At 40.2% G+C, this 18,496-nt stretch overlaps 1 protein-coding gene across 2 annotated transcripts in view; it reads left to right on the top strand.

Moving 5' to 3' along the window:
* Positions 1 to 18,496, top strand: part of pde4d (phosphodiesterase 4D, cAMP-specific) — a 203,893-nt gene that overhangs the window by 51,317 nt on the left and 134,080 nt on the right. The window lies entirely within an intron of this gene.

Raw genomic sequence — 18,496 nt, 5'->3', positions numbered from 1 at the left:
CTTTCTGCTTACACGGTGCTCGACCTCTGTTTTACATCACTTTTTTTGTAACATAAGGTCCCAAACATTTACTGCGCTGTAACGAGGAAGAAGATGGTGAATAAACTATATGCTATATGCCGTGCAGCGCTAAAGGGTTAAAAAGAAACAACGGACACAGTCTTATCGGTATAAACCCTCTTTGGCAATTATAAAACCACCTCATCCCATAACTTGTATCTTTTTAAATATGCTTTAATAACAGAGAGTACGGAAGATTACGCATAGCTGTTTCATTTGGGTCAGAAAGATGTGTCATACTGGAGAGAAGAAAAGCAAGAATAACGATGCAAAGAGAAAGAGTTTTTTCTTTTGGTTGTCACAAGCCATTCTCTCTGTTAATATCAATTAGGTGGTCTATATTTGGCACAATTGTCATTGTATGGAATGACAAGAGTCTTGTGGGAGTCAGAGGCAGGCTTTAACCAAAGGAAGGTCACAGGAATTATTCATATATGATGTATCCTAAATATATTACACATATGCAACCTCCTTGTATCCTAAGTGTTTAGGGGTCTTGAGGGATGGGCTCCACTTAGTTTTAGTATCTCCAAGAAGCCCGGCGTTCATGACTGCATTTGGCACTACTCTGCTCTCGATAAGCAAAGTAGATATAGTAGAATGTCTTTGCTATATGATCACCACATCTTCTGAAATGACTCACTGCATGCGACAATATGGATAATCACAACACACGTGCTCTTGACAACTGCTGTGTTTTCACAGGCTATCCGCTATCCAGAGGAGCTACTGTAACAATGTTTGCTATAAGAATAGTTTTAGTGAATCTCGTCTGCATACAGACAGAGACACTAAAGCACCTCCGTGCTCAGACAGCCAGCCTGGTTGTGTGAGGGAAATGTTTCTGCTCTAATTACTCACATGTTCTGGGAAAGAGGGAGGGGAAAAAAAAGACCAAATGAAATGAAATCTGAGAAGGTCACCTCAGCTCTCAGGCTTAAGTGACTGCTGTGGATGTAAGTTTCTGTCAAATGGCTCGCTGTTTCCCTTTTTTTTTTTTCTTCTTTCCTCCTCCTTTCTTTATAATTGTTGGTTTAGATATGAGTGATACTCGCCTGCAGCGTCCAGTCACCAGTCAGCTATAGAAAGCACACTGGCTCGTCTGGCCAGCCGAATGGTTCCTGTCACAAAGAGGAGAGGCTAAAGAGAAGGAGAGAGCGAGCGAGTGACAGAGAGGGGAAGGAAGGAGGGAGTGGTGAGAGGTGGTGGTGTGTGGGCCTAGTAAAACAACCGTGCAATGCTATGTTGAAAATATATTGATTTCAATTGCAAAAGAAAATGCACGCACACATTTGAAGATTGTTTATGCACCTTATACATTTGCTTCAGAAGGAAAATTAAAATTGGATTAACCCAAAGAAATTGAATTTCACACAGGTGGCTAATTACGCAAGAGGCACATTGCAGTCCAGCACATATGCAGGAACATTAACACAAAACCAAATCAATGGCCCTTGAACACCGCAGCCCATTGGACTGTTATTTGCGCTTGGTCAATAGGCTCACGTAATTGGTTGTTGATTTTTGTGTGTGCTCAATGGGTTGCATGTTTTAGTAATTACTGATTTCAGTGTCTTCAGGAACTGCCCCCCCCCCCCCCCCCCCAGGGACCTTCATTCAGTGACCATGTCATTAGATGAACATCAGTCTAGATATATAATCGGATTATTACACCGTTTCCCAAGTGTTGGGCTTATTGTGTGACACAAAATATATTACAAAACACTCAGAAGACCAGCCTTGATGTATTACAGCACAAACAAATCTAATATAATTGTGTGCAATGAACATGAGATCTTGTTGCCTTTGAAATGGTTGCTTTAAAGACCACTCACAGTCAGTTGCCATCTTCAAACAACTGCATCAAAACAGTGATGAAATGGCAGTAACACGAGGTTGGTCTCCCATCAGTACATAAATATTTGTGATAATACAATAATTAACTGAATACATCGGCGAAAACTGCAAATCTGTTGCAGATACACATAAATTCTCATCAAACGGAAATTCATATTAACTACTTATTTTTAGAGTGCTGTCACAAGGTTAGATTGGAATCAGAAATAATGAAATAATAGTGATGTAACTGCTGCCGGATGGTGATTTAACTGCAAAATGACATCCTGCAGCAGTTACATTGTATATAGTGGAGTCATCTATTGTAAAGAGACACGTCGCAGATAGTGGTGGTGGTTAGCACTGTCGCTTCACTGCAAGGTCCTGGGTTTGAATCCATGTTGGCACAATTTCTGTGTGCATTCTTTCTGGGTCCTGTGGCTTCCTCCCACAGACGTTAGGTTAAGTTGATTGCTGATTCCAAACGGAGTATAGGAGTGAATGTGAGAGTAAGTGGTTGTCCAACTCTCTGTGTTAGCCCTGTGACAAAGCAGCGACCAGTCTAGAGTAGACCCTGCCTCTCCGCTTGTCCCCTCTTTGACCCTGAGTGGGATAAGTGGAAGAATATGGATGAGTTGCAGTCACCAATGCAGATTGACTCAGATTGATTGCAACACATTGGCAATCTGTCTGCATTTATAAATTAGTGGCCAGTTGTTTGCAAACCTTTGAAAACCTGTCTGAGAGTGATAGCAGTCAGTCCGAGTCGGACCGGGATTGGTTGGAGACAGATTGCCTCCCACAAGGTGACCTGTGCAGTCACCTGGCGATCGAAACAGGTCACCCAGAGGTCAAGGATGCTATACGCTTAGTCTCTCAATCTCTGTTGGTTGCCCCAACTACTTGGGGTTGTCGGCTAACAGCAAAAACATTCAATGCAACTATAGGCAATGTCTCAAGGCGGTTGCTGTCCCGTTCTTTACTCTAGTGTGACTGAGCTGTAAATGTTGCTTTAAATGAAACCAAACAGCACATGAGCACAAAAATACAAACATGTAAAATACATATTCTGCAGTTTCATTAAAACAACATTGCTTGGCATTGTGCATTTTTGATTTTGTCATTCAAACAGCAGTGTGCTTGCCCTCCTGGCATTTACTCTGATTTCTCTTAGAGCCTTTAACCGCCATTGTGAACATAAAACCTTCTCTAGGCTACTTGACAAGAAACACAGCTTATTTCTCCTGCAGGCTTAAAAGCTTTTCATTCTTCAGATACACTTATTGCTACATAGTGTTCATGTGTGATGCATGCATTATTTACCTATTTGATTGACGGTTTTAATTAACAAGGCTCCAGAAGGTCACACAAATTCACATGAAAATTCAGCAATCAAGTTGTTGCTGCGAGTCAGCTAAACAAGACGTGTTTCCTGATTGTAACAGACAGACATAAACAACTTCTGCGGCAGTGCCCCAGTAGAAAACTAATAAGAAGTGCCAGCTACTTGCTCAACACGTACAATTGATGTCAATCTTATGCAGAGAAAGAGACAGCAAATCTTTCAGTGAGAGGACTGTCGATGTGGCTGCGTGTGCCTGAGTAGCTGGTTTGGTGCGAGGTCAATCAGCCCCAAGGTAAAAGACATCACCCAAATGTGTCACAGTCTAGGCTAGGCTGGGCCTGGATGCTGCTCAGGGCTTCTGTGAGACCTCAGCTAAAATCTGGAGCATTCTTTGATGAGGAGATGGCATCTCTCCCATTCCTCTCCTGCTGCTTGCCTGTCCCTGCCATGGGGACGCTACAGGGGGGTTATCTTTATCTTTAGAGATGTCAGTGAAGAGGAGGATAATGGTGCCTTCTTGCTGTACAATCACACAATTTAAGATTTGATGATTCAGTGGGTGGAAAAGCAAATGTCAAAACTGAAAGAAAAAACCCCCCAAAAACAAAACAGAAACATCTGAGGAGGGAAGTGAGAAAGGATGAAAAGTGCTTAATTTGGATATTTAGTTACTTCATCACTGGCTGGCAGATTGGAAACTCTATCTCTGTCCTCTACCTTTGCATTGTACTTAAAGGCCGCTGATTTTTCTCCAGCCAGTCTTCCTGCTGTGAATGCCATTACCAGTGAGGTTTTTAGCCACGACGAAGCATAACCCCCTGGCTGTGTCATTAGATCCCATGGGTGTTAGAGAGTGAAGACGGAACTGCTTTTCGGTACGTGGTTATATATAACCACTCACAGCCATAATCACAGGCATACAGTATTGTGCAGAAATTTTGAGTCACTCCTCATTTTTTTTAAAATATTTTGCTAGGAAAGTGGGAATAGGTGCAGCGATTTGAAATATAAAAATATAAATGGCAATGGAGCATATAAGGTAAAAACAGTATATTTGTACATTTCTAATGAGCATATTAAAAGTTAATATTTGGGATAGGGTTAATCTTTATTCTTCATCTCAGCCTGGACTCTCGTAGACAAGCTTGTAGATTTTTTTAAGTAGTCTTCAGTTGTGGTTCTCTGGGCTTCCTGGAGGACATTCAACTCTCTTCTTTGTATTTCGCTTCCTGTTGGTCCGTTCTATGTCAGGATGATCCCACACTGCTTTAAGAATGTTGAGGTCCAGACTCGGCGAGGACAAGCCGTGACTCATAGTATTTCATAGCATTAGTGTTTTTCCAGGTATGTTTTTACTGCTTTAGTTGGGTGTTCGGGATCATTGTCATGCTCTCCCGATGTCCTCCGTACATGCTGAGAATGATTTGAACCAAAAATTTCAAATTTGCACTCGTCTCTTCGTAAGACATCATGTTCAGTCCAGTTGTGCAATCTGGCATACCTCAGCCTTTTCTCTGTGATTCCCCGAATCCTTCCATTGAGAACATTTCTGATGAGACTTCAGTGAACAGGTGAAGTATTAAATACGAGAGATGCATGTCTCAGGTCCTGTTTCTTAAGGGCATGACTTTCATGTCGGTCACTTGATCTTTTATCCCCCACTTGTCCAGCTTTCTCTGATTTTATAAGGACACACTGTAAACCATGTTTTCAGCTAATAGCTCTTTGAGAATCATCTTGTTGGTGTAAAAAAATTAATACTTGTAAAACTGTGTTATCCTTGTCAGATTTTATAGATTCGATGAAACAAATGGTGACAATTAGGGTTTTTTTTTTATACAGACGGCTAAAGATATAATTTAAAACTAGTTCTTTATTAAGTTGTCTATTGTGTGTAGACACAAGAGTGGTTAATTTCTTGAGTTAGGTGCCTTTTTTTATTCTCGAATCATTTGTAGGTCAGGGTTAAGCAGCTTTAAATAAAAAGAAAAACATTCTTCTGAAAATGATCAAGGCCGGGATTAAAATAATTAAAAAGCCTGGTTTTCACTCTGTTTCTCAAAACCTTGAGAAACAGAGTCCAGAGGCCAAGCTTTCTTGAATTACAAGAAAGTCTGGCTTATTGAAAACAAAATATAAAGAAATAAGGGGCGATTCCAGACTTTTGCACAGAACTTTACTGCACATGCTGTTGTATTGTCACAGTAGACATCTACTGCAAGGCTTTTGTCATCCAGGAAGATGTCTAGAACATGTTAATAAACACACTAGGAACTGGGTAGTAAACTTTCCATTAGCAGAGATCAGCATCAGACATGGCGTGTCTTGGGTAATTAAATGGGGCATGAGTGAAATGCACTCTGTATGATTTTCTGCTGTGTTTCATGTCGCAGAATGAAAGGCAGGCAGAGCTGATAATTACACGAACGCTAAGCCCTTGTCTGTGACTTGCCGACCTACTCAATCGTACAGAAATGGAAGGTGTATTGAGTTTACCCTTCGGATCAGCTTTGTGATTTACCAAGGCTTTGAAGGCTGAGTATGTGCATTAGGATCTTATATAATGAAATATCTCAGACAGCCCTTTGCATGCATATAGAGCAGGTTTCCTAACACATGCAGTCACATGCATGCTTAATTAAAGGAATATAGTGAATGCCCATGTAAATGCATCCAAATAGTCATAAAACCATAGGAAATTGTAATTAAGGTGGAGATTTTCCTTACCACCAGTTTTCTCTCATATACACTTTCAACCCATATCTAAGTCATGTTATTTGTCTAAGCGTGAAGTGAATAATGCCTGAATTTCACTGCTGTTTTCCACGAGTGTTTGGGATTATACTTAGGCCTACTTTTTTAACCTCTTCCTCCGCAGAGTGTTGTGGCTCCCAGCTGTTTGTTATAAAACTGCATGGGCATTAATTGAAAGTTGCGAAGCAGGACACATTGCACCAAACATGCCAACGTCTACTATTCTGTATAAAATAGATAAAGGATTTGTTATTATAAACTTGATATAGACATTCAGGAAAATGCTCAGTATATAGGATTATTTTCGATACTTCAGGGGAAAAATGACAAATTAAGAGGTGTATTTGTTTATAAATCAAGATCAGAGCAATGCTGGTCCGTAAAAATGTACTCAGCTATAGCCCTGTTTATTACCTGTGCCTCTGGTGACTTGGGACCATACTTCCATTGCCGATCAAATATTTGCTAAGGTGGACTGCTGCCACTTCTTCTGATAGACTGTCCTCGAATTCAGTCAGGAGCATAAAACTTTTTAGACACATCTAATTAACACTGACCGTCAACATTACAGGTGGGCAGGACTGATAACATTTGCCCCAACTTTACCATTTTATTAGTCACCATAAAATTTATTATACCTGTTTCATTCTTCAATACTGAATATTTGTTTGATAACAGGACTCAGTATACACACTGCTTGAGGTACCTACGATACTAAAAACAAAGTAATAATGATTCATAATTCTGTATCAAAAAACATTGATTCTTGTGACATCTCTAATTTGTTGTGCTATTTTTCTCATGATAAGATATGCTGATATGTTGATAAGATATTCAGCTGAAAGGCTTTAGCGTAGCTAGATGGAGTTTTTCAATCTCAGCTGATTATAAGCAAAATGAGACTTACTTTATTTCAAAATCCTCCCAACTGTCTCTCATCCATATAGCACAGGTCTTCCCATTTTGATCTCAGTGTCTCGTAGCTGTAACTCTTTAACAAGGCTGACAATAGAGGGGTACATTACAAGTCTAGTGGCTGTTGCATTTTTTCTAGGTTTTAAGGCAACATATATTTTCTTTTCATTGGACTTGAATATATATGAAATGGTGTGTTGATTCCAGCATACTGTATTTTTGTCCCTACAGTAGATGCTTTATTTAATAGCGAATGGAGCTCTGAAGCATAGAAATGCAGCGATTTTCGACAAATGACCGGTCAGCCTCCTCTGATGCTTTTGTTTTCATGACAACAAAAAACTGCGTCAGTATGTGCAAGCAATTTTGATGTCACAATAAGTGGTTGCCGGAATTGCTTTCTGTGTTTTCAGGTTAAGACCAACATTTCTGAATAAAACATAATGCATCTATGTCTAATCAAGCCTGCAGTTTTGGAGGAAAAGTGGATTGCACCCTGTTTATTTTTTTCTTTACCAAAGCAAATGATATTTAAAATTAGCAGGAAAAACTGGAAACATGAATATTTAATGCAAACATCCATTATGGAAATGAATGATAAAAACGTCCCGCTTCAGGAAAATCATTTATTTATGGTTTTGACACTGGACAATGTTCAGATTGTGGCTCTGGGGGAAAATGCTTTGTAAAGCTGAGGAGATTTGCTGAAATGGTGAAACTCAAATACAAGCAGAGCTCAACAGTGTATGAGAAGTGGAGGAGACTGGTCATCTAATTTTTTACCAGCAGGAACGGCCATTTGTTATTCATAGCCCTCCCCTGGCTCTTTTGCCTTCGCTGGTCATCTGCTAGGCTAATAAAATGCTTGAAACCCATTTTTGAAGGACAGCCTTGTAAGGGGTTACAAGCCAAAGCCACTCCAGACTGCCGGCTTGATGCTGGGTGATTTCCTGAGCACTTGGCTGGCTGTGCTGATCATGTTACACATAACAGGGTAATAAAGAGTGTTGCTGGGCTAGCAACTGCTCTAGTCTAAGATACGCTGATTGCTTTTAGACGGACTGTGCAGAATTTTCAGTTGTTCATTATTTCTGTCAGGATGCAGTTTAAAAAAAAACTGATAAATTCTGAATTTTAATAGAATACATGACAGCAAAGCATTTTTAAATGTTAGTAATTCCTTAAATAAAGACTAAAAAGATGCATTTTCATCAAACTGTGTTTCAAGTTCTGGTGACCAGATTCTCTGTGGTGGCAGTGAGATGCTTGTCATCAGTGAGTATGACAGCAGTGTTGTTTAGAGCTCTAATCTAACACAGCTCCAGTGGCAACAGAACCCACATTCAGTGATTTTCTTGGTGATCTCACTTATTGTATTTGGAGCAGTGAAGCTGGGTTTATGCCGCTGACTGGCGTACTGGTCACTTTTGGTGTTACGGTTGGTTGTGCACCTCCCAAGTTTTGCACACAGTAGCTCACCTGGTTCATATCCAACACTGACAGACTGGAGGCGCCAGTGTGTGAGCAGGTCTGTCTCCGGAGGGCATTTGTGTCATCAGCAGGGATTTGTTCGTACTCGCGCTGCACTACTGCATTAGCTCTCATCAAATTGATCCACAGTAAGGGACGGTAAGAAATTTTTGGAAACTTGAACAGCAAATTTGAAACCAATAACGAGCATACGGATTTCCAGATGGCACAAAGGGAGGGAGATTGTTGCGACAACTCGCAAAAGTCATTTTTGCAGAAAACTGTGGAACAAACCCCGACTGTGATTCGATGACGTGCGCTGGCACCTGTCATTAGAAGACGACTCCGGCAAAAGTCTAAAGTTGAATTGCAAAGGGTACAGCACTGTGTTGTTGGCAAAGTTTGCATGTGCAGTGACCACATTGTGACAGATAGTAAGATGGCAGTTGCCATCTGCTTGAGAAAATGGATTTTAACTAAACAAAGGCAGGGGCACATGTGGCATGGGCACGCTCACAAATGCTGCTGATTTAAGGACATAGCTTCACCATGATTTACAGTTACTCTCCTGTTTTCATATCTTCGTCTATTCTCTTTTTATGTGTCTCTTGCTCCACATATGCTGTATCTATATATGTATATACATCTATATATTGTTTTCTCCCTTCTTTTTTAAGCATCCTTTTCTTGGCTGATATGCCTCTGAGCTCCACATGTCTCCTGTCACATCTATCAACTTTTATCAGTAAGCCTGCCACACACACGTGAGCTAACCCGCAATTGTCATGAAATATGAAAGTAGCCCTGCTGTGGCTCTTCGCCATCTTAGCAACCAGCTTCCACTAGCTCTACTTTAATCTTAACAAAGGATAAATAAACGAGCCACATTTTCTTCTAAATAGCTTGGGTACTTCTCTATTTGCATTACGGGAACCACTGTGGCTTAATTTTGTAATAAAAAACTCCTCCATTTCTCTTTTGAACCAAATCATTTTCATCATCAAGAAGCAATTTTAGGTATTTTTATGTATTTTATTTGATATTCTGAGTAGCAGGCAGGAAATGAGAGACGAAATATAGAGAGGGAGAAATAGGGAACGGCATGCATAAATGTCACTGACCGGGCTTGAACTGGTATTTTATTTATTTATTCCTTTACTTTTATCGTTTGGTTTTATAGAGACACTGCACAATTAAAAGTAATTGGACCAAAGTTAGCGTGCTGGTAATTTGCGCCCATTGTACCTGGTCAGGTAGAAGAAAAAGGCAGCAGAATAACTACAGCTATATATAAACATAAACAGCACAATGAGAAAAACACATCAGTGCACGTCCATGAATGAAATCCATATGATAAATACAACAGATGCAAAGCAATCAGAGGTTACAACGTCTGTATTAATTGTAAACATGGAAAGCTTGACGATTCTCAAATTTCTGTTGGTATGAACTTCCACAGTGCCACTTTAATCGAGGTATGAGTTCTAGTCCTAGTTTAAAATCAGTCATTATGACTGCATCAAGTCATGGCATTACTATATGATTCTTGATTTTACCCTAACTCCTGAGCCACTTCATCATCCCTGATTAAGACTCAATAATATGAAGAAATCCACCGGCCAGTTTTTGGTCACTTCTTCAGCTATGCAATGCTAGGGTTGATCACCTTTTTGCTTTTAAAACTGGATTACATTTTTCGTGGCACAGATTCAATAAGAAGATGGAAACTTTTCAATGAGATTTTGGTCCATATTGACATGATATCGTCACATAAATGCTTCAGATTTGGTGGTTCCACATCCATTATGCATTTCTCCCGAGATCTGATGACTGTGAAGACCGTTTGAGGACAGTAAAACCTCAGCTATGTTCAAAAAACCAGTCTGAGAAGATTTGAGCTTTGTGGTATTATCCCCCTATCTTGGTTGTAAATTTATTTGAGTTAGTGTTGCCTTTCTATCAACTTACAGCAATCAGGCATTTTTCCTCTGACCTCTGGCATCAACAAGGAATTTTTTGTCCAGAGAACTGCTGCTCACTGGAAAAAAATCCCCGTAGATCAGCACTTTCTGAAACACTCAGACCAGCATGTCTGGCACCAGCAAGCATGCCATGATCAAAGTCACTTAAATCACCTTTATTCTTCATTCTAATGCTCAGTTTGAATTTCACTAGGTAGCTTTGACCATGTCGATGTGCCTTAATGGTGCTATGTTGTTGGCTGATTAGATATTTGCTTTAATGAGCAGTTGAACACCTAATGAGTACCTAATGAAGCATCCAGTGAGTGTATATTACTCTGTTTATTACCCATAAAAGTCAGTTCACTATGAATCACACATTTCACTTATGTTCAGAGGCCTTTTGTGGGCTCCCTCTGACCTCGCCTAAACTCTGAAAGCTAAGCGTGGCAAACTCTTGCTATTGATTAGATGCTGAGTAGTTGAAATTAGGTTGCATTTATAGATTTTAACATAAGCATCTTAATAAGATCAGATCCACAAGATAGAGGAAGAGAAGTCTGCATCCTCCTAATCCAGGCTTCCATTCATCTTATTCAGACCCTTGAGGGCACATGGCTATCGTGGAGGCATAAATCGAATGTATTGCCTCTTTTGTAGTACACAGTGTAGTTTATATAGTCACAAAGCAAATGAATTAAATTTGCAACTGGGGGTGGTGGTAGGAGGGGGCATCAACAGTCAAGTTACCGCAAGGCTGGCTAGCAGGTGTGAAGCAGTTTTTTCGGTGTACAGTCGTAACAACCCTGAAGAAAAACAAGGTCATCTGCTATTTGCATTTTAGTTTCCTTGAGACAGAAAAAAGCAGCCCATCTGAGTAGCATGCATAATTCATGGTTCATCACTAGTGGCAGTGATAGTGGTCGTCTTCCGGGAAGGGAATGGAACCACTGGTTTGAAAACTATAAATAAATAAATAAAACTTTAAAATGTTTTTTTCTTCTTCCTATATGTGTTATATGCAAAATTATGGCTGTGACCTCTAAAGCGGTATTCCATTTAGAAATGATGCTTCATTTTCAGAGTTCACATTTAACTTGAATCTTTGCAGTATGACTGTGACATGCTTTCTGTAATGGATACTGGCTCTTGGGTTTAACTTTCAAGCGTATAATGTGTCTCTGCTTAAAACTGTAAAGGTTTTTTGGTGCAGTTTAAAACTGTGACTCATGAATTGGATTTGAATTCATGTCACTTGAGGGATTTGACTGGCTAATGAATGGGCCGGGACAACGTGCTTATTAATGGGAGATGGATTTCATAGGACTCCATGGGGAAGGATGGAAATGCTGGCCTTGACCACTCCTATTACAGAGCCATTAGTGGATCTCTTCACATTTTGTACAATCTCTGCACTTACATCATCATCAGAGACAAAATGTGACCCAGTAGGATTATTCAGCTTTCCGGTGTTAGAGCTGAAATGATCTTTACAAAATCGTTGTCTTTGCAGATCTAAATCTGAAAAAATGTCACTGTTGTAAATGAGTTGTACATTTTAACTGTTAATAAGGTTTAATTTTGCCGAGTGTTAAGGATAGTTTCTGCAGGAAGGTGATTTTAAAAAAATATCTTCAATGTGGTCAGTGGAGGCATGAAATAACATTTATGGAAACCAAATTTAGCCATTTAAAATGGCTAACGATGTTCTGCTGGCAACCTTGCATCTGTGAACTCCTTGAGTGCAGAGCCCTCCCAAACCCCCTTGCAAATACTGCTTGAATAACATGACAAAGAGCCGGAGGTTGGTTGACACGGGGTGTGAACATCCCAATTCCCAATCCGAGCAAGCATCCGTCAGATGCGCTCGAATAATTCTGATCCATCCATTTGTACTGTGACCTCCTTGACATCAGTCTGATCCTTGCTTTTTGAAGTCTAACTCCAAAGATAGGTATTTTGTCATATCAAAACATGTCAGTGTGACTCCCGCAGAGGGTGGCTAAAAACCACAAAAGGGCTTTAGCTTTCACCTTTCCCAGGCTTGACACTTGACAGGACGCCATCAGCCGCCTGTTCATAGGCAAGCTGAAAGCTAGGCCTTGTCTGTCAAAGTTACAGGACGTCAGTATTATGAATACTGATGAAAAATCTTTAAAAATGAGTGAAGCGTGCAAGCCATGTTACACATACTACTGACACTGAGGTCCAATCGTGCCTTAAATATCATGCTGTAGTATGAAATAGATCTGTCCTATTTAAGGCGAATTATAATCTGCTTGTATTTTTCCTGGATGCTTCCACTGAAGGTCACCTTGCTCATTTGGGAAATAGTCACCATGGCTACATTAGTTAGAGGGGTGCGCTGATTTCATTAGAGATGAGATCTCATGAGGATGCTTGGAGGACAGTGAGCACAGTGCAGGAAATAGGAACATGGGGAAATTATCTGTTGGAGAGTAGGCGGAGATGGGCAAGTTTTTGTCTGAAGCACTTTTCATCTCTTTTACCCTGTGCTAGCATTTTAAATATACTCAACCTTAAAGTTTTTCAACTTTAAGACTTGGAAGGGGATGCCAGCAGCAGTCTTCAGGGTTTAGCATTTTTGGGTCTACAGCTAAATTATTTTTTCCCCCATGCAACCATACCCTGTGCCAACAGATTTTTAATTAAGTTGCTCAGGTTATCATTTTCTCCAACAGCAGGAACACAGGAACATGAGTCAGAGCTGTTCAAGCTAAAAATGAAATCTACAAAAGGTACCCAGCAGAGACTTGAAACACTGATAGTGCTGTGGAGTGATGTTTTTACCAGTAGGTCCCCACTTTGTTTTTACTGTGTAACTGCTCAAGGGCATATGCACATCCACATTTTGAGCTTGCAAAACACTCGCTGGCCTTGCATTTCATGTTATTCTACTTATCAGCATTGGTGCCTGTGATGTACAAAGAAGCATCAGTGAAAGCAAGAAATCTTAAAGTGGAAGTTTTTTTTATGAGGAAAACAAAGTCTGGGTTCACTGAAATTACACCTGCTCTTGAACCAAAACATTAGCTCTGAGAATTATATATATATTTTTAAATAAATTCTTACTGTAGTCTTTGTAATGAAGATGTTCTTCTTTGCTACAAAAGAGAGAAAAAGAGAGAGACAAAGCAGAGAGCAGTCGAACAGAGAGAAACTAGTTCAACCGTACATTAAAACCATTGTGGAGACTGCTGAGCTGATGGTAAGCAATTTGTTCATAGACAACATCAGCTCTAAACAAAATTATTAAAGAGCTAATGATTTGTTGCTGTTGTTAGATAGGCTTCATTCAAGGTCGTCAGTGACTGCATTATTTCCTGAGGTTTGTTGTAAAAGGGTTTTCCCAAATCTATGTTTTTAGGATTGGCTGCTGCAGTGCTGTTCCAAGGAAAAAACTCTTAGCAATGGCAGTGAGTTCAGTTTTGGTGAAGATATAGAGGGATAAGATGGAAGTATCCAAAAGGACCAAAAAAGCTGGAAGAAGAAGAAGTGAATGATTACAGGATTCTTTCCTTGGTTAAACACCAAAAACTTTCACAACATCTAGCCAAGACAAAAACACTGTCGAGGAGGTAGATGTGTCATTGTCAAAGATCAAGAGATGCCTTCATGAGTATAAATAGAGTGTTTACAACACAAGTAGAAAACCACTGGTTACACTCAAGAACAGGAAAGAGATATTAGACTTTGCTGGAAAACAAAGATTAACTTGTATCAGGATGACGGAAAGAGAGAGGTATGTGGGAGTAACATGCCACATCACCACATCATCAGACACAATGGAGCCAATGTTATATCATGGACATGTATGGCTGCTAGTTGAGCCGGTCACTAGTATTTATTGATGATGTGACTGTAGACAGAAGTAGCAGGATGAATTGTGAAGTGTACAGAGCCACGTTGTCTGATCAGATCAAGTAAAAAATGCAGAACTGATCAGTGTTCACAGTGCAAGTAGAGAATGACCCAAAGCACAAGAGTTTCCCAAGGCAAAGGAATAAGATAAGATAAGATAACCTTTATTAGTCCCACACGTGGGAAATTTGTTTTGTCACAGCAGGAAGTGGACAGTGCAAAAGTTATGAGGCAAAAATTAGAATACAATAAGAATAAATACAGTACACAACTGTACAGAATAGAATAAAATAAAATACTATATACAGTAGAATAAAATAAAATAAATATACAATAAGATAAAAATAGAATACAAATACAAATACTATATACAACTGAGTAAATAGGATATCTTTCAATGGCCAAGTCATCTGATATCAACACAATAGTGCATGCTTTTCAGTTACTGAAGACAAAACTGAATGCAGGGTGACCCACAAACGAGCAGCAGCTGAAGGTGGCTACAGTAAAGGCCTAGCAGAGCATCTCAAGGGAGGAAACACAGCCTTTGGTGATGCCCATGGGTTCTAAACTTGAGGCAATTACAGAAACTGTGCAGTTGTTGAAATACTTTTAGTCTTAAATGTATGTCTAAAATGGTAAATGGCCTGTACTTGTATAGCGCTTTACTAGTCCCTAATGACCCCAAAGCGCTTTTACACATCCAGTCATCCACCCATTCACACACTGGTGATGGCAAGATGACAGAGGCGAGGCTGCCGAACACTAGCGCCATCGGGCCCTCTGACCACCACCAGGCAACGGGTGAAGTGTCTTGCCCAAGGACACAACGACCGAAACGGTTCAAGCCGGGGCTCAAACCGACAACCTTCCGATTACAAGGCGACCACCCAACTCTTGAGCCACGATCGCCACACATGTCTACTAACATCAATCTCTCTTGTGGCCAGTTTGCCAGGCTGTGGTTTTCATGCAAGCAGGGATTCCCTGTTATTTTTGCCATACTCAATTGTTCTTCCATGTATGGCTGCGTACACGGCTAGGGAAGTAGTCAGTCACAGTTGATTTCATTATTTTCTAAATGCAGCAGCATTAAAAAATAGACACACATCTGCAGGGCATCTTAGGGAACTGGATGACTGTGGCCTACTTCCTTCCTTTCCCTCCGGAGTTCCCTACTTGCCTGTATGCATCTACGTCATTTTGCGCAAGATGACTCAAGGATTAACTGTACCTTAACAGATATATTTCAGGAGCTGCAGGGTTCTGAAAGTGTTAAAAAGAAAGCTGGAAATGCTTAATTTATCTTGACAATGTGAGACACAACTCAGTTTTCTCCACTGTTCATTTGACTAAATATGATAACTAAATGAATCTGAATATTTATCTATACATTTTCGTACCAATAACATTCATAAATATATATGTACAGGTATCAGGAGAAAGCACAATACTCATGACTTGTAACCTGTATGAGGTGCGCGGTGTATTTACTCTTTCATTTCATCATATTTTTGTGGACTTCAGGAAGTTTCTGGGCTGCAGCTTTTCGTCATGAGCCAAATCCCGCGCGCGGGTAGTCAGGGTTTTATAAAAAATTAACAACCAGAATTCAGAATTTATCACTTCTGGTCTCTCATTCACACTCACATGCACACGTGTAGACACACACGACGTACAGGATGAACTGTGTTTTTCAGCTGCATTCACACAAATCCTGGCATGCAGTAGCTTCCCGCAGGGTAGAGTGTGAAGGTGCGAGTTTGTTTATTCGCGCCTCGAAATGTAACTGCTGCAAAACAATTGGAAGATGTTCAAGCTAACGAAGATCCCTCATCATGCAGTCTTCAGCTGTGCGCTCACTAAATGCAAAAGGACTGTTGTCTCTATAGCATTATGTTATGCTGACCAATCAATGTGCTCTAGACTCCAGATTAAATTCACCATTGTCCTGGAATGTATCCCAGTTGACGGCAGTCGAGATGTGGAATATATTTTGGACAGCTTGCCAGTCCATCACTGTGCAAACAGAGAGACAGAGAACTGCACACACACTTGCATCCACATTATGGCCCATTTAAAATCATTAACCTAACATGCATGCAAGTCTTCGGAGTGTGGGAGGAAGCCAGAGTGCCTGGAGAGAATCCAGGCAAGCACAGGAAGAACCTAGAAATGTCGTGAAGTGACAGGACTAAACACACCACTACCATGCTGCTTTGTGTTTTTAAAGGTAGAGTGGAATATGACCTTAAAGTACCTTAACGATATTTTGTCCCTCAGCGTTTTCTGCACTCACACAGCAAGGTTCTGCTTGAGGTTACGGATGAGTTGACAGTCTGAAACCACACTATTCTCATACAGTGGGTGTGCTATAACAGACTGAAATGTCACCTATTTGTCTTCTTTTGTCATGCTCCATCTGTCTTTTGTCCTTACTATCAGGACTCACAATAGCCACAAATGGATGACGTGAACGTTAAAGAAGAGGCAGCGTAAAAAGAGAGCAAATCATTTTTATGCCCATCACATTGTTAAAAATCCAGTACATACCCTGTAAATCAATGATAGATCTTACAGGAAGCTTTAGTACATTTCAGAACTTCAGACAGCTTTGCTATATCTACAATCAAATAAATGCTTCAGTTGTGCACTGCAGTGCGTTTTTAAATCTGTGAGCAGCACAGTTTTCAAATAATACATAGAAAGTGTGCCATAATGAGTGAGGTATATCCTCTAGCATATTTCCCCTGAGCCAGTATTTAATAAGGCTGTAGGTCTGAGCATCATATTGAATAACTGTTTGCCATCATCAGATGGGATTCTCTGATGATATAAAAACTGCAAACTTGACCATACTCCTGCACTAAAGGCGCTTCCACCAGACCACCTTCAAAGGTAGTGCTGACTTTCTGGCCTATTCTCCCAGGTGAAAGTCCTCTGCTTTACGCATTGTGCCACCACGCATTAGTTCTTCATTCAGTTTTTTTTAGCCTTTATGCTGCATTTCTGAAGAGACCAGTGGTAGTCTTTTGTCATGTCCTCAAGAGGTACAAGCGTCTACCTTCCTCTGAACGCAGTGGGACTACAGTATGCTAAAAGGTTATTATGGATTTCTGGCTAATAATGTCAAAAAAAATAAGTGCTTTTTACACCAGCTTTAATATCACGGACTCATGCATTGTCGTGACTGGAATGAGTAGCTATAAAAATACGACCTTAGATTTCCTTCCTTTCACTCCAAAGATAAATTTCAACATTAATATAAAAAAGAAAACCTCTGAAGCACAGACGGTGCAGTGGGACAGAAAACCCACCAATTCTTGACTTATTTTATTGTGGCGGATATGACCGCCTTCTTTGTTTCTGTGGTGAAATCTGATCTGTTTTTACCGCGTCACTGATCCAGCTACGGCAGAGATCGATTGGGTGATGTTTAATGTGCATTCCATTTAACTTTTGTTTTTCCACAAATAAGTAGTGTAATATATCCTAATCCGAAATCGTATACCAAATTGGGGTGGAAATTATGCGTGCGGTATTTCTGGTTGTGGCTCAATTGGACTTGAAAGTGAATGTGCAGACAGTTTGATGGTGACTGAGATTTACTGAGCTCTAAATCGGGTGATAGAGTGGTGGTGCTATTGCTGCTTTAATAAGCACATTTTGTCCGTGCTTTGATGATTCAGAAAGAAGCGTGCTTTTTCTCTTTTTTCGTGGTGAGTTACATACCAAAAGAAATTGCAAGACTCTTGTCCGGAAGAGGCGTTTTAGAAGTTCTCTAAATTCAAAAGTCAGGGTTGACAGCTTTCAGGTGAGGAAAGAATGTACTCACAACAGAAATGGAGACAGGAAAGAGCTGTCTTAGTTAAAATTTTGTTACTTTTATCCAGATTTCTGCCGTCTGCTTTAATTGGGAGCATGTCTGAACAGCGGCAAATGCTCTCTATTGTAGACAGCAGAAATATAAAGAATTAAGAAGGTCAAATATTGATTTAATAAATGTGTTGTTTCATGCTGGCAAAGTGAAAGAACCACTGGAGGGGTGTCTGGGTTCTATAATTGGAAATTGCCTTGTTAGTGGTGTTGCTGCGCAGAGGGAAGTTGACTGGCTGGGCAGAACATAACACAGCTGATGGTAAAACTTTGGTTCTTTTCATACAAAGAGCACCTTGTGCTTGTGTTGCACATTTAATGTGCAACTTTGTAACTCGTTTATGGCTCCTGAGAGAAAGACAAGTTCATAGATGTTTCCTATGAAAAGGCATGTAAT

The sequence above is a fragment of the Mchenga conophoros genome, linkage group LG12, assembly GCF_057382185.1.
Source record: "Mchenga conophoros isolate Kocher_MC1m ecotype Shallow Benthic linkage group LG12, M_conophoros_male_GT1.1, whole genome shotgun sequence".
NCBI lineage: Eukaryota > Metazoa > Chordata > Actinopteri > Cichliformes > Cichlidae > Mchenga > Mchenga conophoros.
Note: the sequence above shows the minus strand (reverse complement) of the source record. Positions and strands in the feature narration are given on the sequence as shown.